The 17,965-nt window shown below is 40.7% G+C and overlaps 2 long non-coding RNA genes across 4 annotated transcripts; one reads left to right on the forward strand and one right to left on the reverse strand.

Annotated features, from left to right (window-relative positions):
* The first annotated feature begins 1,934 nt into the window (after window positions 1–1,934).
* LOC147304260 (uncharacterized) lies at window positions 1,935–4,661 on the forward strand. The gene is made up of 2 exons (XR_015126974.1): window positions 1,935–3,698; window positions 3,810–4,661. It is a non-coding gene; the product is annotated as an uncharacterized LOC147304260 (long non-coding RNA).
* On the reverse strand, window positions 4,590–8,614 carry LOC147304261 (uncharacterized). 3 transcript variants are annotated; one of them, XR_015126971.1, is made up of 5 exons: window positions 8,418–8,614; window positions 6,655–6,745; window positions 5,335–5,429; window positions 5,160–5,225; window positions 4,590–4,994 (listed from the first exon to the last, which is right to left on the reverse strand). It is a non-coding gene; the product is annotated as an uncharacterized LOC147304261 (long non-coding RNA). The 3 variants fall into 3 exon arrangements; XR_015126972.1 differs by having other exon boundaries at window positions 6,857–8,614; XR_015126973.1 differs by lacking the exon at window positions 6,655–6,745.
* Between the last annotated feature and the right edge of the window lie 9,351 nt (window positions 8,615–17,965).

The following is a 17,965-nucleotide window of genomic DNA, read 5'->3' on the forward strand; positions in this document are numbered from 1 at the left end:
TCATTATCAGAACATTTGTTTGACATACTGACTCAGATAAAATAAGTGATGGCTTGCATAGTGAAAAACTGAATTGAAACGTGGTTATAGGTTACAAAATATATCAATAACATTAAAGATATTTAAATGAGTTAATGCCTTGCCAGTTAACTGAAATGCATGCCTTCATCATCAGTGACAAAACATTCACTTGATTGGATGGAGTTAAATAGTACAAAGTTGTTGCAGTTGTTTGTCTAATGCTGCTTCTTATTGATTTTTTGGGGAGTTTCTTTTTTTTCTTTCCAGACACTGGGCCGTTTCCATCCCCCAGGCTGTATTTTATCCATGTGTGCTTTGCGTGAGTTGAATGAGTGGGGGTGTCCTTAATATGGTAATCTCAGGCACCGAGCTCTGGCTGTGAGCACAGCAGTACCACCCATCTGCTGTTCCCTCCTTCTGTTTCCAAGAGGGAGCCAATGTGACTTAAGGAGAGGGGCATCTGCACCAGGGTCCAGTACACGATAAATAAGTATTATTTTTAACTCTGATTCATAAAAAAGCTACTCCATTAAGTTCCAAGATCAGAAATATGGAGCTGGAAATGAGTGTAATATTTTGCCTTTAAAAGCTAGGAAGCATCTTAAAGTCAAAAACCCAATCAATTTGTTACCTGAATATGGCTTAATGACACCTATTGTGCCTTTGTACTGAGTCCAGCAGAGGTTTTTTCACATTATCCTATTTGTTGTTTGGCAGATTGCAGAGTGTGTAAAAACTGCGGTAGTGAATTACCCAAAACGACAATTTAAATCCACTGATTCAATGAAAAATGGATTAACTTAGTTGTTATAGCATGAAATCTCCATCTGTGTAGGCATGGATCTGTGGTGTTTTGGTGTAAAACCCCAATAAAATTGGACTGAAAATGCTGCCTTCAAAAGCATTGCTCAAATAGTACCATTATTACCTCGCTGTATTTCCATAGCAGATGCCCAGCCATCGCTTAAAAACAAATTTTATTTAGGACTTCTGCTTCAATCTGAATTTTGTCAGTTTTGACAACTTTCACTATAAAAATATATTTATTTCTTTGTTTTACCATATAATTTTTTTTGCAATAATGATATATAGATGGAAGTTTTGACCTTTTTTCAAATGTGTAATTGCTTATATGCAAATGAAAGCATGAACATTATTGTTGATTAACTCTGACCTTAACTGAGACGCTGGAAGCCTGCGTTTCTTTGATGTTGTTCTGAGTTCTTTTGTGAACTCCTGGATGAGCTGTCTTTTACAGGTCTGCAAGTACTCAGGCCTGTGTGCGTTTAGTGTAACTGAACTGAGCTTTCCAAAAAATGTGGTTAATCACAGCTAACTCGTTTAACTTTTTCCAGACAGGAACAAGTAGACTTGGATAACTTTTCTCCCACAGTCAATGAAATCATCATTGAAGTATAGAAAATGCAGTTTGCATTTTCTATTTACTCAGGTTATGTTTGTCTAATATTAAAAATTTGTAAGTGTTAAAAATAATGCAAAACACTAGGAAATCAAGAAGGGGGCAAACACTTTTTCACACCACTAGCCTGGCTTCTTAGCTGCAACCTCTTCTGTTTGGACTCCTATGGAAGAAATATAGTATCATCAGAATTCAAGTATTTTTAGACATTGAATTTATGACACTGAATTTTTATCCTCCAAATTTCCCTGCAAAAATATTCACCTGCAAAAATTCACCTGCAAAAAATTCACCTGAAAAAAATTCACCTGCAAAAAATTCACCTGCAAAAATTCAACTGCAAAAGTGATGAACTTTAATGACCCAAGCCAGAGCAATCAGCACCAGATCGAGTCGAGTGGCTCTCGGCCAATTAAATTACGCTGTTTGATCACATGACACCGTTAGCCAGCAGTTTGTCTCCTAAAAGAGAGCTGTTTAGAGGTGAGTGATTAAGTTTTTCTCCTAAATAGAGATCATTACAGAACGCCTAGTCCTACTTAAAATCCCATTTATTTTTATTTTATCATCTACTCGAACTAAGGAAAACGTTTGACTAACTCAAAGACAATTTCCACGCCTCCCCTGCCTGACTGCAGAGGCAGTTTTGAATTTAGGAGCAGCAAGATGGAAGCGGCAAACCCTGGCGATTCTCCGGTAAGTATATTGTTTTTTATCTTCAAGTTTGTCTTTTGAAACCTTAATTTTATTTAAATCCGTTGCTCACGTATAAAGTACACAGACGGGGTCTTTGCTCAACTCGTCGGAGGCGTGTCTCACTAAGCGCTACATGCTAGCATCCTGCTAACCGAGCTACCCTTTACATGCTGTGCTTTAGAAAATAGGATACTCATTAAAAAATACTCCGCAGATATTGATAGATAGACGAACACTGCAAATATAATGTTGTAAACGAAAACGGCCTTTGGTGAAGTGGTAAAATACACCATGAATAAAGCCATAGAGTGAATGGCTGCCATGGTTGCAGAACAGCCTGATTTAATGACAAGAATGGGGAAGAGTGAGGCGAAGTGAACCAAAGCCACAAAACACGGTCAGACAAGGCGGCAAAAGGGCAGTGATCTGTCCGTCAGTATGAAGTTGGTGTGTGCTTTGGTGAACAAAAACTCCAGACTGGTAGCAGGAAGATGGGAGACTCGTGTTTCACTGGAATAGTGGTGAATTAAAACATCCTTTGTTGGGGACATTTAGGTGTAAATGCATCCATACAGGCAAGACAGAGGCAGACTAGACAGTGAAGAAAACAAGGCAAACATTAGAAATATTAAAACGGAAATATAGGATTAATATAACATACAATTGGGGAAAATGTAAGGAACACAATGTAAATGATATTGTAAAGTCATTAAAACAGCATACTCTGATTAAAAGAAACAGATAATTGGGTAGGATGATGATGATGATGATGATAATAATAATAATAATAATAATAATAATAATAATAATAAAAAAATAAAAAAAATGTACAAGATGGGTATGTATACTTGTAGCCAGAACTTAACAACTATAAAGTTGTAGCATGTCAGTACCTTACCCCATCCATTATATCCACACTTTCAGAAAAGGATATGGTCAATATCTTTACAAATACTATCTAAACTTAAACTGGATATCCCCTCTGCTTCTTCTGCTTCTCGTATACACCCTCAGGGTTTGTGATCAGCCAGCGGCTGATATGATCATTAATCCTGTAAAATAATATTCTTTCGGTTTATGAATCTGTTTGCATGGATTTCTTAATCTGTTTCCACTGTTAGCAGAAGTTGTGGTGTGCTGCTCTCCAAGACTACAAGCTGCGTTAAAGTTGGAAGTAACTGGCCGATGTTCCACTGTTGAAGATAGCTGTGCCCATTTGTTGCACATTGTGGGTATGGAGAAGTTGAGGCCCTTGCAGGCTACCCACAATTTCCCCAAACTGAGCGATTATACATCTTCCTTCCATATTTGTATCTTGTGTCACTAAAAATAATTTTATTTAATTTTATACATTGATTAATGACCTGCAGAATCTCCTTATCATATTAAGTGATTCATAATTGTCACTTTATGCTTTCTCCATCTTGAAAGTGATGACATCCTTGCATTACATCCTTTAGGTTCATTTTCTGCAGGCAGGTTTCTGACAGAGAACAGGCAGATTTACACTATAACATGCAGCGTTCTATAGATGGACACATAAAGAAATGAAAAATTACATGTATGTGCTAACTTTCTAAACACTGTTACATTAATGATTAAGTAGATAAAACATTTATGTCAGCCTTGGCTCATAGTTCATTTAAAGACAAGAACTTTGTGTGTGTTTCAGGTCCTGCACTCTCAAAGACTGAATGAACCAGCATTGCAGCCATGGGTCACTGTGAGCATCACAGGGAAGGTTGAAGCCGCCCACTGCAGCTGTAAGGCCGGAGTCACGGAGACCTGCACCCACGTCACTGCTCTTCTGTTTAATGTAGGGGGGCGATCGTGGCTCAGGGGGGCGATCGTGGCTCAAGAGTTAGGAGTTCGCCTTGTAATTGGAAGGTTGCCGGTTCGAGCCCCGGCTTAGACAGTCTCGGTCGTTGTGTCCTTGGGCAAGACACTTCACCTGTTGCCTACTGGTGGTGGTCAGAGGGCCCGGTGGCGCCAGTGTCCGGCAGCCTCGCCTCTGTCAGTGCGCCCCAGGGTGGCTGTGGTTACAATGTAGCTTGCCATCACCAGTGTGCGAATGTGTGTGTGAATGGGTGGGTGACTGGATATGTAAAGCGCTTTGGGGTCCTTAGGGACTAGTAAAGCGCTATATAAATACAGGCCATTTACCATTTAGAAGCAACAGTGATCTGTGGCACAAGGACTGTTACAGATGAACCTGCATACTGGGTTTTGCTGGGTAATATGACCAAGATACAGCCAGAGGTTGGCCATAAGATAGACTTCTCCTCTTCAGCTGCCCAAAAAAAGGCTCTTGATCAGAACAAACAGACCATCTGTAGTGACAGGTAAAAGGAGCCGTCCTCAAAAAAGAAAAATCCCACCTGCTACTGTGGAGGAGTTGTCACTGCTATAATGCCATGTTTTATCTAGGGGTCTAGATTTATGTCTATAGTGCACTGCCGTGTAAATCATTTGCATTTACTGAATGAGTATCACTGTTCAAAAATTGAATAAAGAAACAAACTAATTTTTGCCTTTTTTTTTTTTATTAAAACCACTTTATAGAACATCACATCAGTTACAATGTAGAATCCATGTCACTGGAGAATTTTGATTCAATAAACAGTAAAAAGGTGAGCTGTGAAGACCAAGGACAAGTGCAGCTCACAGGTTTTCTATCCAAGGAATCCCAGAAGATTGCATGGTGTCATTGCCCAGCAGTTGTTCGCAGGACATATGGACTCAACCTCAACAATCCCTCACACTGAGCAGCATGAAGTGACAGTGCAGAGGAAAAACTCCCCTTTAACAAGAAGAAACCTCCAGCAGAACCAGAACCTGGTTCAGTACCAGCAGCCATCTGGGTTTGGAGGAGAGAGAGACACAGAACTACCAAAAGTTTTTTTTTTTTTTTTTTTTTTATGTGATTGACTGTTGTTGTAATTCAAGCCCTGAGTGTAGAGCAGGTAAGATATAAAGTTGCATCCTAAATTCATGCAGAGTGTTTAGTTTATGACTTTTTCACCTGGTCATTTCTTGATGAACAGATGGTCTTTTAGGGTTGACCAAGCTGGTACCTTGACTCTGTTCTCTGCAAGATGTTGCAAAAAAACAAAATCATATGGAGACAATATTGGACACAAAATATATAACAATTTAGTTAAATGTAGCATTAACTCATAGGTCTTGCTAAAGTAAACCTTGTATTCTGATTCATCACAGCAGCAGTTCAGTTGGATGATGTCAGTAACTGCAGCAAGTGTCTTGCTGACTGAATAATTACATCTTGCATAATCTGAAACAAACACATAAAGACAGAAACAATTTATAAATTAACGTTTGATAAAATCTAAGAATTAATCATTTATTAGATACCAATATGGATATGTCTACCATAAAACTTGTGTGGAGCGAAGTTACATTCAATCAAGATGGTCTGGCATGCTACAACTTTGTAGTTAAGTTCTGGCTACAAGTATACATACCCATCTTGTACATGTTCTTTAACATTATTATTATCATCATCATCATCATCATCATCCTCCTACCCAATTATCTGTTTCTTTTAATCAGAGTATGCTGTTTTAATGACTTTACAATATAGAATAATAGAAAACCTGTGAGCTGCACTTGTCCTTGGTCTTCACAGCTCACCTTTTTACTGTTTATTGAATCAAAATTCTCCAGTGACATGGATTCTACATTGTAACTGATGTGATGTTCTATAAAGTGGTTTTAATAAAAAAAAAAAGGCAAAAATTAGTTTGTTTCTTTATTCAATTTTTGAACAGTGATACTCATTCAGTAAATGCAAATGATTTACACGGCAGTGCACTATAGGCATAAATCTAGACCCCTAGATAAAACATGGCATTATAGCAGTGACAACTCCTCCACAGTAGCAGGTGGGATTTTTCTTTTTTGAGGACGGCTCCTTTTACCTGTCACTACAGATGGTCTGTTTGTTCTGATCAAGAGCCTTTTTTTGGGCAGCTGAAGAGGAGAAGTCTATCTTATGGCCAACCTCTGGCTGTATCTTGGTCATATTACCCAGCAAAACCCAGTATGCAGGTTCATCTGTAACAGTCCTTGTGCCACAGATCACTGTTGCTTCTAAATGGTAAATGGCCTGTATTTATATAGCGCTTTACTAGTCCCTAAGGACCCCAAAGCGCTTTACATATCCAGTCACCCACCCATTCACACACACATTCGCACACTGGTGATGGCAAGCTACATTGTAACCACAGCCACCCTGGGGCGCACTGACAGAGGCGAGGCTGCCGGACACTGGCGCCACCGGGCCCTCTGACCACCACCAGTAGGCAACAGGTGAAGTGTCTTGCCCAAGGACACAACGACCGAGACTGTCTAAGCCGGGGCTCGAACCGGCAACCTTCCAATTACAAGGCGAACTCCTAACTCTTGAGCCACGATCGCCCCCCTGAGCCACGATCGCCCCCCTACATTAAACAGAAGAGCAGTGACGTGGGTGCAGGTCTCCGTGACTCCGGCCTTACAGCTGCAGTGGGCGGCTTCAACCTTCCCTGTGATGCTCACAGTGACCCATGGCTGCAATGCTGGTTCATTCAGTCTTTGAGAGTGCAGGACCTGAAACACACACAAAGTTCTTGTCTTTAAATGAACTATGAGCCAAGGCTGACATAAATGTTTTATCTACTTAATCATTAATGTAACAGTGTTTAGAAAGTTAGCACATACATGTAATTTTTCATTTCTTTATGTGTCCATCTATAGAACGCTGCATGTTATAGTGTAAATCTGCCTGTTCTCTGTCAGAAACCTGCCTGCAGAAAATGAACCTAAAGGATGTAATGCAAGGATGTCATCACTTTCAAGATGGAGAAAGCATAAAGTGACAATTATGAATCACTTAATATGATAAGGAGATTCTGCAGGTCATTAATCAATGTATAAAATTAAATAAAATTATTTTTAGTGACACAAGATACAAATATGGAAGGAAGATGTATAATCGCTCAGTTTGGGGAAATTGTGGGTAGCCTGCAAGGGCCTCAACTTCTCCATACCCACAATGTGCAACAAATGGGCACAGCTATCTTCAACAGTGGAACATCGGCCAGTTACTTCCAACTTTAACGCAGCTTGTAGTCTTGGAGAGCAGCACACCACAACTTCTGCTAACAGTGGAAACAGATTAAGAAATCCATGCAAACAGATTCATAAACCGAAAGAATATTATTTTACAGGATTAATGATCATATCAGCCGCTGGCTGATCACAAACCCTGAGGGTGTATACGAGAAGCAGAAGAAGCAGAGGGGATATCCAGTTTAAGTTTAGATAGTATTTGTAAAGATATTGACCATATCCTTTTCTGAAAGTGTGGATATAATGGATGGGGTAAGGTACTGACATGCTACAACTTTATAGTTGTTAAGTTCTGGCTACAAGTATACATACCCATCTTGTACATTTTTTTTATTTTTTTATTATTATTATTATTATTATTATTATTATTATTATTATCATCATCATCATCATCATCCTACCCAATTATCTGTTTCTTTTAATCAGAGTATGCTGTTTTAATGACTTTACAATATCATTTACATTGTGTTCCTTACATTTTCCCCAATTGTATGTTATATTAATCCTATATTTCCGTTTTAATATTTCTAATGTTTGCCTTGTTTTCTTCACTGTCTAGTCTGCCTCTGTCTTGCCTGTATGGATGCATTTACACCTAAATGTCCCCAACAAAGGATGTTTTAATTCACCACTATTCCAGTGAAACACGAGTCTCCCATCTTCCTGCTACCAGTCTGGAGTTTTTGTTCACCAAAGCACACACCAACTTCATACTGACGGACAGATCACTGCCCTTTTGCCGCCTTGTCTGACCGTGTTTTGTGGCTTTGGTTCACTTCGCCTCACTCTTCCCCATTCTTGTCATTAAATCAGGCTGTTCTGCAACCATGGCAGCCATTCACTCTATGGCTTTATTCATGGTGTATTTTACCACTTCACCAAAGGCCGTTTTCGTTTACAACATTATATTTGCAGTGTTCGTCTATCTATCAATATCTGCGGAGTATTTTTTAATGAGTATCCTATTTTCTAAAGCACAGCATGTAAAGGGTAGCTCGGTTAGCAGGATGCTAGCATGTAGCGCTTAGTGAGACACGCCTCCGACGAGTTGAGCAAAGACCCCGTCTGTGTACTTTATACGTGAGCAACGGATTTAAATAAAATTAAGGTTTCAAAAGACAAACTTGAAGATAAAAAACAATATACTTACCGGAGAATCGCCAGGGTTTGCCGCTTCCATCTTGCTGCTCCTAAATTCAAAACTGCCTCTGCAGTCAGGCAGGGGAGGCGTGGAAATTGTCTTTGAGTTAGTCAAACGTTTTCCTTAGTTCGAGTAGATGATAAAATAAAAATAAATGGGATTTTAAGTAGGACTAGGCGTTCTGTAATGATCTCTATTTAGGAGAAAAACTTAATCACTCACCTCTAAAACAGCTCTCTTTTAGGAGACAAACTGCTGGCTAACGGTGTCATGTGATCAAACAGCGTAATTTAATTGGCCGAGAGCCACTCGACTCGATCTGGTGCTGATTGCTCTGGCTTGGGTCATTAAAGTTCATCACTTTTGCAGTTGAATTTTTGCAGGTGAATTTTTTGCAGGTGAATTTTTTTCAGGTGAATTTTTTGCAGGTGAATTTTTGCAGGTGAATATTTTTGCAGGGAAATTTGGAGGATAAAAATTCAGTGTCATAAATTCAATGTCTAAAAATACTTGAATTCTGATGATACTATATTTCTTCCATAGGACTCTCTCTAGGGGGAGCTGTAAAACTGTAGGGTGGAGGACGAGAGAAAGACAGACTGCTGTAATGTCACATGAACTGTGCCTTTACTTCTTTTTATAAGGCAGTGAACGTGATGCTCAGTGTTTGTATAGCTGTAACACTGAAAATTATGCTCTGACACTATGAAACTATGACTTTATTTCAGAGACTGGATCAAAAGTTTCATTTCAGAGTGGCTGAAGTAGCTTTTCAAACACTTTGACTTTAAATTTCCCACAAGGGAGCTATGCTCAAAGCACTATCTATCTATCTATCTATCTATCTATCTATCTATCTATCTATCTATCTATCTATCTATCTATCTATCTATCTATCTATCTATCTATCTATCTATCTATCTATCTATCTATCTATCTATCTGAATGTGTGTGTGTATGTATATATAATGTATATATGTAAATATTTGTAAATTGAACTAGACTGCATTTGTAGGTTAAAAGCATTGGTATTGGCATTTATCTAACGTTACCAAATTTGCAGTGTATTACTGCAGTAGTTGGAATTTGGTAACTACTGCTCAAGTTCAAGAATCTTAGTAGGGATCTTTGATTAATGATTCAAAGATCTGCTTTCTCTGTTGTGATATGTGCTGAAATGTATGGGGTTTTGCAGTGGTGCTTTCCTTTAAGCATCTGACCTGACTGACATGAGGCAGCTGGCTGTGAGCAGTGCAAAAAGAAAAAAAGGCTTGTAACCAAGATCGATTTGTTTACAGAGCTCTTGTGATTGCCTCTATATTGTTACAAATGGCAGTTTAGGCTTAAATCCAGTAATTGTAAGTTCAGGCTTAAACCTTTACTCCTGTGACATTTCGGGTTTGATGGAAATGGAAACGTACTATTGGTCATCACGCTGAAAGCTTTCAGAGGTGCTTGGATGGAGCTCCAGGGTGAAACAACAGCACATATTTTCCTCCACCTGGACCTGTTCTCACTCAGACACAAGCAGTATGGTAATGAGGGAAATGAATAGTGAGTCTCTGGGAAGACTTTCCTCTTGCCCGTGTGTGTGTGTCTGTGTGTGCACACGTGTGTGTGTGTGTCCAGCTGCTCTCTTGGCCACTGCGTCCATTACTGTGCAGCACCAAGCAGCAGAGCATGACACACACCAGCTGGATCTGCACACACCTCCACTGAGAGAGGAGGCCTGTGCCAATGAGACAAGGAGAAAGAGAGGAACGGGGAGGTGGGGGAGGGTTATGGCAGGAAACAATGGTGCTAAAGCCATTCTCCAGGTACGATGAATATGAAACACCTTGCAAATGACACTGATAAAGTAACGGAAACCAGCGAGCCATCTAGTAGACTCTGCGAGAGAATACCTCTACACCATCTATGTGGGGTTTATGCAAGCGAGAGCAAATGTTTGCATGTCTGTCTGTGGGTGCACTAGGATCTTCTAGGGAGAGGACTACAAGCTACAGAAGCATAAACACGCCTCACACCTGCAGATTTAGAGAATATCCAGCTGTTTGTGAGCGGAAATGGGTGTTTGACATATTGAGGATGCCATGCGAGGTGTTTTCTCTCACCTTTCCTCAGATCTTAAGGGTATTTTTTTTTTACATTGCTCGCTTATGCACTCAAGCAAGAAAAAAAAACAACAACCAAAAAACATTATGCATGAATAGGATGTGGGAGATCATTCATAAGCTAGAAGATATATTAATTTTAGTCTTCTTACCTCATCCCACCCCATATGCTCTCTTTTCCACCCCATTCCCTCATTTAGCATTCTTCAGTCCAGCTACTCTTTCTACTCCTTGCACCTGTCTAGCCCACTGACACCAAACGGCTGCACATTCTGACATGGTGTCTGGAGCACACTGAGCATCATTTGTCAGTTGAGGGATCACAATGGCTGGAATGAGGCGAAGGATATTCTAACCTACTTTCCTTGTTTTTAGTTTAAATCCCATTATAGGCAGACCTCTTTCCTTGGCTGGAAGTCAGTGAATGTCTCACTTTGTTTTTTTATTCTTTTTCATATTAGGCCAGGAATGCTTATTCACCAAAGCCAAGGCAGCGATTAAAAAGAGTCAAATGCATCTAATATCCTTTGGCACTTCAAGCTTCTTAGAAAAACCACTTAATATCGATGAATTCAGAAAGCAAGTAAAGCGCTCAGTGACGGGGTATTATTTTGTTCCCTTCCGGTGTGAAACATTATTGACGCAGTTCAGAAATTAATGTAACTTAGATTGATCCCGCGTGCTTCCCTGATGTGAACTCTTTTAAAAAAGTCTTCAGATACATCGGATTGTTCACAATTGTAAATATTCAATTTAGGATGCGTTACACAGTTTGATATCCACTGTCTGAGTAAGCTGCCAGATTGTAAACAATGTAAGCGGGTAACTGTTGCGCTGTGCTGTCACCAGATGTGTTCCATGGATCAATAGTGTTCCAGCTAATGTCACTAAAACAGCTCTGACCTATCGAGAAGATTGGAAACTGGAAACGGGGCCTCTGTTGGGCATCAGCTGGTGCGCTCCAATAAAATTTAGGAGGGTGGTACGTGTCAGAGTAACAGTAACATCAACATCAAGACCATATCCAAAGATCTTATAGCAGGACACTACTGTGAGCTGATCAGTTCACTTGATGTCTCACTGGTTTTAATCTTGCGACTGATTACCTGACTACTGATTGCATATGTTTACGTTTGAGGATTTGCTCTAGAAGTACAATTTGTCAGATCCTTATATCTCAGTGGCTCTCTCCTCAGAGCAACAGGGTCCTTCATATTACCAGGTCCTCTGTGAGGAGTTTGCATGTTCACTTTCTTTTCTTTAGACATTTGGATTACTTCTCAAAGCTTCAAATGAGATATGCCAATTTGATGGTGTGAAGGCACAATAGCTTACATGACTGAGGGTTGCTTAATAAAACAGAAATATTCATGCCATTACACCCACTTGGCTCTTTTTTTTCATATTGTTGCCTGCACCACAAATTGCTCTTTATTAAGGTCCATTGTTTTATGATGTTGTGCATTATGTAAGTCTTGTTCCATTGCAGACATCTGGACTTTTAATAAAAGAAAAAATGGCGCATGTGCTAATAAAATTTACAGTTTCATCAAATTAAAGGCTCTCAGGAGGCTCTTTAGCTCCTTGAGCACATAACGCATAACCAAAGACTTTACAGTAGTGTGCATAAGGAATGACTCAGCTGTCATTACTTTATATTTCGCTAAATGAAGACATTACCAATCGGATATTTTCCAGATGGTGGATTAAAACCTGACTCTGCTTTTCTTTGTTTGTAATTCTATCAATTTTGATTCTGTTTACAGTCCCACTGCCCAAAACCACAACAAAACCTCCACCATATTTATGGTTGTGGAAACCATAAAGTTGAACCAAAAATATCAAATTTGGATTCATCACACATAAATCCAGTTGCCACAGATTTTTAGTCCCGATCATACCTCAGTCTTTTCTCCCTTCCTTAAGAATGGCTTCTTCACAGCCATCCTTCCACTGAATTCTAAAGAGGCTTCAGTGAACCATATATGGATGAACTGGACTCTCGGGTCCTGTGTCAGGTCGTTGCTCCATTTTTTTCTTTTTCTTAAGGACACAGCTTTCACATATTATTCATCTGCTGCGGATATTTTTAGGCCTGACACTTCTTTCTAAAAGCAATCACATGATTCAGCTGTCTTAGCTAATTATAGGTCAATGTCCAACCTACCTTTTATCAAAAAAAATAAAAAGTTCTTGAAATAGTAGTTGTAAAACTACTCAGTTTACTGAAGTACTATTCAGTAAGGTTTCAGAGCCCACCACAGAACTAAACTGCAGTAGATATTACTTAGGCATGTATAATAGACTCCATGTACATGGAAAGTCTTGTACAAAACTCTGTTCTTGGACCAATTCTGTTTACATTATACATGCTAGCATGCATTTGATCAGTTATTGTCCATCTCTGTTTTTTTTCCACAGTGTCTCTTTTGCCTGAGCACTGAGTAGCCATATTGGTTTTATTGTAGATTGTAGGTGATAGACCTAGTGGAGAATTTTTAATTCAAACGTTGTCATCATTTCTACAGTATTTATTTGATGTTAATAAACATTATTGGATAAGATGTGTGTTTAGTTTAATAGTTTAGTCTATCATGTAATCCCAGATGATGGCAGGGCTTGAGGGTCAATTAGCAGCAGAACCACGTAAGACCACTGGGCTACCTGTTGTGTTTGTTAATGTTGGTGAATAAACACACCACTACACCCCATCGTAACAGCATTATATAAATACAATTAAATTGAATTCTTCTGTCTTCAGCGTGTTCATTTTTATCAACCTTTTTAAGGACACACCATGTTAAGATACATCATGTTTTGGGCTCATAGCTCCTTGGGAATCACCTTTTTGATGTGGTGATTCAAACTGTCTAATCTTTGGCTTTTTTCATAACATGTCACATCATTCAACTTTTAAGCTGCACTAATCTTAGCTACAAACATCTATATTTTTAGCAGCAAATTGTTCAGCAGCTAGCTGGCTAACTTTGTCTATCTGCTGTATATGCTAGATCTGGTGCAATGTCAGGATTGCATCACCGCACGTGCCTCTGCTCCCTATATTCCCATGTTTTGGTTGTTTATTCCCTGCTTTTCTCTCACATATTTACCTGTTTCGATAAGCAGTGGCTAGACTAGTTGAGGCCAATGCTTGTGCCATCTGTGTCACTCTGGAGTGGCCTATTTACGGAAGCTAATTCATCACGGCCTGAGAGCTTACATACGGTACATATAATTACCCCCCAACGCAAACAAGACCCTCTCAGTCCCCGTGATTTATGGTTGTGTCACAGAGGAAAAAGACACGGAAACAAGGCGGAGATAGGCAGCAGGCGGAGGGTGAAAGAAGGGTAAGGGAGGGAGGGAGGATAGAGGTGTCTGGAGTAGTAGGATGGAAATGAAGGAGAGGCTTTTCTGAGAGGAAAGGTGAAAGCTCAGCAGGCACAGAGAAATATTGCGTGTCTGCGTGTCCAATCGGGGATCAAAAAAAACAAATCTTCAGGTTAGACATTGTTAATACGTCTGCATGCCAAAGTCAAGGATTTCCTCTGTGCCTTTTTCATTTTTTTTTTATCTCTCCAAACTATTTACACACAATCCTCGAGGCTTCACGCCGCTCATATCAGAGTCATATCCACTCTGACTCTCGAAGACAGCGGGATTGCAGCTTCTGTCGAGGCGTCGCAGCTTCAGTCATTGTTTTCACGGCTCACCCCTGCGGTGCTTATTTTTAAAACGCTTCCCCGGCACTTTTTCAGGCTGTGGTGACTGTATCGTAAAGCTGAAGGCCTACGAAAAGCCTATACAAGTGAAAATAAGGGGACAAAAAAAAAGGTGTGTGTGTTATTATCGAGGAGACGTGAGTAACAATGAAAGATTTATGACAGGCATTGAGAGCAGGCGGTGGTTTTATCAGCCTATTATCAACCAAATCGCCCCCACTGAGATGTACCACATATCTGCTCTGTTCTGCACTCTCACTGCTCTCTATCCCTCACTCACTCCTTGAGATCAATGCTCACCCCCACCGTCATCGCCATATATAACTTGGCTTTCCCAGTCTTACCGTTTATCGTTCACTCTTTTACCTTAGCTTTAATATTTACTCACCTTTCACCTTTCTCAACCCCCCGCCCTCCTCTTCCTTCTCCCCGTCTCTTTGACTTTGTGGGTCTTGCTCAGTGGACCCTCTTGCCTCTCTCTCTTCCCCCCCACCTCATTCTCATCTCGCTCTGCTTTATTGCTCTCACTACCTCCCTCCTCTTTTCCTCCCCCCCTCCTTCTCCTAGCCGCTGGAGTATTTTCTGTCTACTTTGCTTACGCCGCCTGTTTTCCCCCCACAGACTGCTCTCTGAAACCCAAGAGGGCTCTTAATCAATGGCAGTTCACCCTACCTCCATCTGGGTTTTTTTTATTTTTTATTTTGTTGCCACCTTCTCTGTTTCAGCAGCACTGTTATTAGCCCCCCACCCAACCCAGCCCCACCCTTCAAGAAAAGCAAGGCACCTAAGGGTGAGCAGGTTAATGTTCTGGCAGATTGAGATACGCTTGTGACATTTCAATCCGGCATCTGTTTTTATCGCAGCTGATTTAAGGAGTGCGGGGGTGGGCGAGAGGGTAATGGAGGGATGAAAGGAGGGATAGAGAGACAGACAAGGAGGAGGAGGAGTGAAGAAAAAAAAGAAAAGGAGGAGAGAGCCCACGGGATGGCACAGCTACCCAGAGACTGTGGACTCTGTGTGAGGCACAGCAGGGGCTGTGGACCTGCAGTTGCAGCTAAGTCAGTGAATGGAAGCGCATGGTCATGTCGCCCCCAAGTGGCACGTAGCGGAAGTGACGGAGCAATGGGACAAACTGCTGCAGTGCCTCAGACAAAATAGCAAAATGTATTTTTCAAGTTCGGAAGAAAGAGTGAAGCAGCGCTGCAAACAAGCCGGAAACAAGTTTGCCAGTGTGCGAGCAGGCTACTTTGTTCTTTTCCTCGTGACCTTTGAAAGCAATAATGCAAAAGAAGAAGAGCCGGTGAGCCTGTTAGATGCAGGGAAATGATTACATAAGTGAAATCTCGTGAAAAGAATGAAAAATGCAAATTGGCAGACTGAGGGGAATCAAATTCTCATACAGTACTGGAGATACAAGCTTTAGGGGGGAGCAGGAGCAGCCAGAGATTCCGATTGGGGAGGAGGAGGTGGTGGTGGGATGGTGGGGATTGGTACACTGCACTGTCGGCCGGCACTTTATGCGGAGTTTCATTTGATATGAATTCAATAAGCTTGCAGCCAATCTCTATGCCCCGGGTGTAATTACCGGCAGAACAGCGGGGGCATTGTGAGCTTCGCCATCGTCTAAACGCTCCCCTGCTCGCTTCCAGGTCAGCACTGATCTTGTCTGAGAATGTCAATTATCGTCTTAAACGCCGTCGTGTGGTGGAGTGGGGGGGAGGAGGGGGTCGAGAATGATGAAAAATGGCGAGCTGGAGGAGAAATATTTGCCCAGCGTCGCAGATTAAGGAGAAAAAAAGAGGATGAAGAATATGAAAGATGATAGAATACAAATTTGGTCCTTTTTATTGTTTAATGTGAGATAAGAGGCAAGAGAGCAAGTTGCCTTGGATTCCACGTGTCACTTTAATGCACTATAATCTTGGGCTTGCTGAGGGGCAACACGTGGTCGATATGTTTGTATTCCAGCATTTATAATAAATAAAATAAAATGGTTTTGACATGTATAAAACTTTTATTCATATTTTATTCATTAAGCCTTAAAAGTAGCCAATGAGAGAATAAACTTGTCAGGGAAGTATTTACTGAGGTGACCGATTAACAGACCCAAAGTGCTATTTTCCCCATAGACTAGTGAACTTGTTTCTTAAGTACAGGGGTCGCTCTTAAAAAGGCTTCGGGCTTTTTTAGCTACATCCATCTTTTATATACAGTGTGTGGTCCTAAGTTTAGAAGCCTGACGATCAACAGGTGGCAGTTATGCTCTTATGTATTTGTTCTGTTCAGGATCTACAGCTAAGAATATTTCAAGAATTCGTACCACTGCTAGTCGTATCCTGTGTTTTTCCCACTAAAAGCCAAAGCTCGTTTTGACTTTTAGCTGTAATTCCATCTCGTCTCATTTCATATGCAGATGATATGCAGCTACCTGGGCAACAGCTTGTCCAAATGGTAAATGGAGTGCATTTTGATATATACTGTTTAACTCTTATGCGCTGCTCCTTTTCCATTTACATTCTTTTTATTTTTCACACACACACAAACCTAAAAAACAGCATTAAGAGTTAAGACTGACTAACCTCAGATCAGTGGACCCCCTCTGCTTCAAAGCCACAGCTACCATTCATCCATTTTTAAGCAATCAGGGATAATTTAAGTTACGTCATTCACATTTTAAATTTTTTTGCTCTTCATTGTCTTTATTATACATTTCATCCTCATTTTGTGTTAACTTTTTAATCAGCTCTCTTCATCCTGCTCATTAAGCTTTGTCCTTGGATAAAGCACTGTTGCTCAGCAGTGATTGTGTTTACACCGACTGAACTTTAGATTCAGCTCCAAAAGCTGGTTTTATTTCTTCTCCTTTAATGTATGCACTGACAAATGCAGACATATACGGAATATTATTTCGCTGATTACTTGAATTTGAGCGAGATCCTGCATTCTGTCCATACTATAAATGGCAGCGATGCACTTGGATTGCAGATTAGATGCGATCCTGGCATTAAGCTTGTCTGTTTTCATCCCTCGTAGAATCCATCACTAAATCCATCCATCAATCCAGGTTTATACTAACTCACTCATGCACCCCTGTTTCCTTTCCTCACCCACGCCTTGCCCCCCACTCTCCCCTCCCTTCCCCTCCCCTCCCTTCTTTTCCCCTTTGGTTGGTGCCAGTGGGAGTGGTCCGCCCTTGATCTGCTCTCAGAACAAACAGCCTGGTAAACATCATGAAACATTTAGTGGAGGCAGAGCAGCCTTCTCTCTAATTCACACTGGCAATGCACAGAAACAGCTGCTCCCACGGCTCAGCGCCTTGCAAAGGGGTTTCAGTTAAAGTGTGCATGGGTGCGCTGGATAGGCCTTTACATATTTGGGGAAACTTGGATATGTGCTCAAAGATCATGGATGAACGGGCGTGTGTGTGGGGTTGTGTCTAAGTGCCTTTGTGTCAGCGTTACGTTTTTGTGTGAATGATGTATTCCACAAGTATACAGGACTAAACCAGGGGTCTTTGCTTTCAGAAAATCAGGTTTCGCTGTAAAATAAGTTGGCGTGTTTGGGTAGATTAACACATTTGGCGAGTGTTTTGTTCGGAGGCAACAAATAAACGGATTAGAATCACAGCTCACTCAGCTGGAGGCCTGAGTCAATGCCTCGTACAGAAAAAAAAAAAGCCCTTCACTGATTGCTTCTAACTCTGGCACAGGAGACTGTCTTG

The sequence above is a fragment of the Aulonocara sp. 'chitande type north' Nkhata Bay genome, linkage group LG22, assembly GCF_057382095.1.
Source record: "Aulonocara sp. 'chitande type north' Nkhata Bay isolate Kocher_YH1m ecotype deep benthic linkage group LG22, A_spYH_male_GT1.1, whole genome shotgun sequence".
NCBI lineage: Eukaryota > Metazoa > Chordata > Actinopteri > Cichliformes > Cichlidae > Aulonocara > Aulonocara sp. 'chitande type north' Nkhata Bay.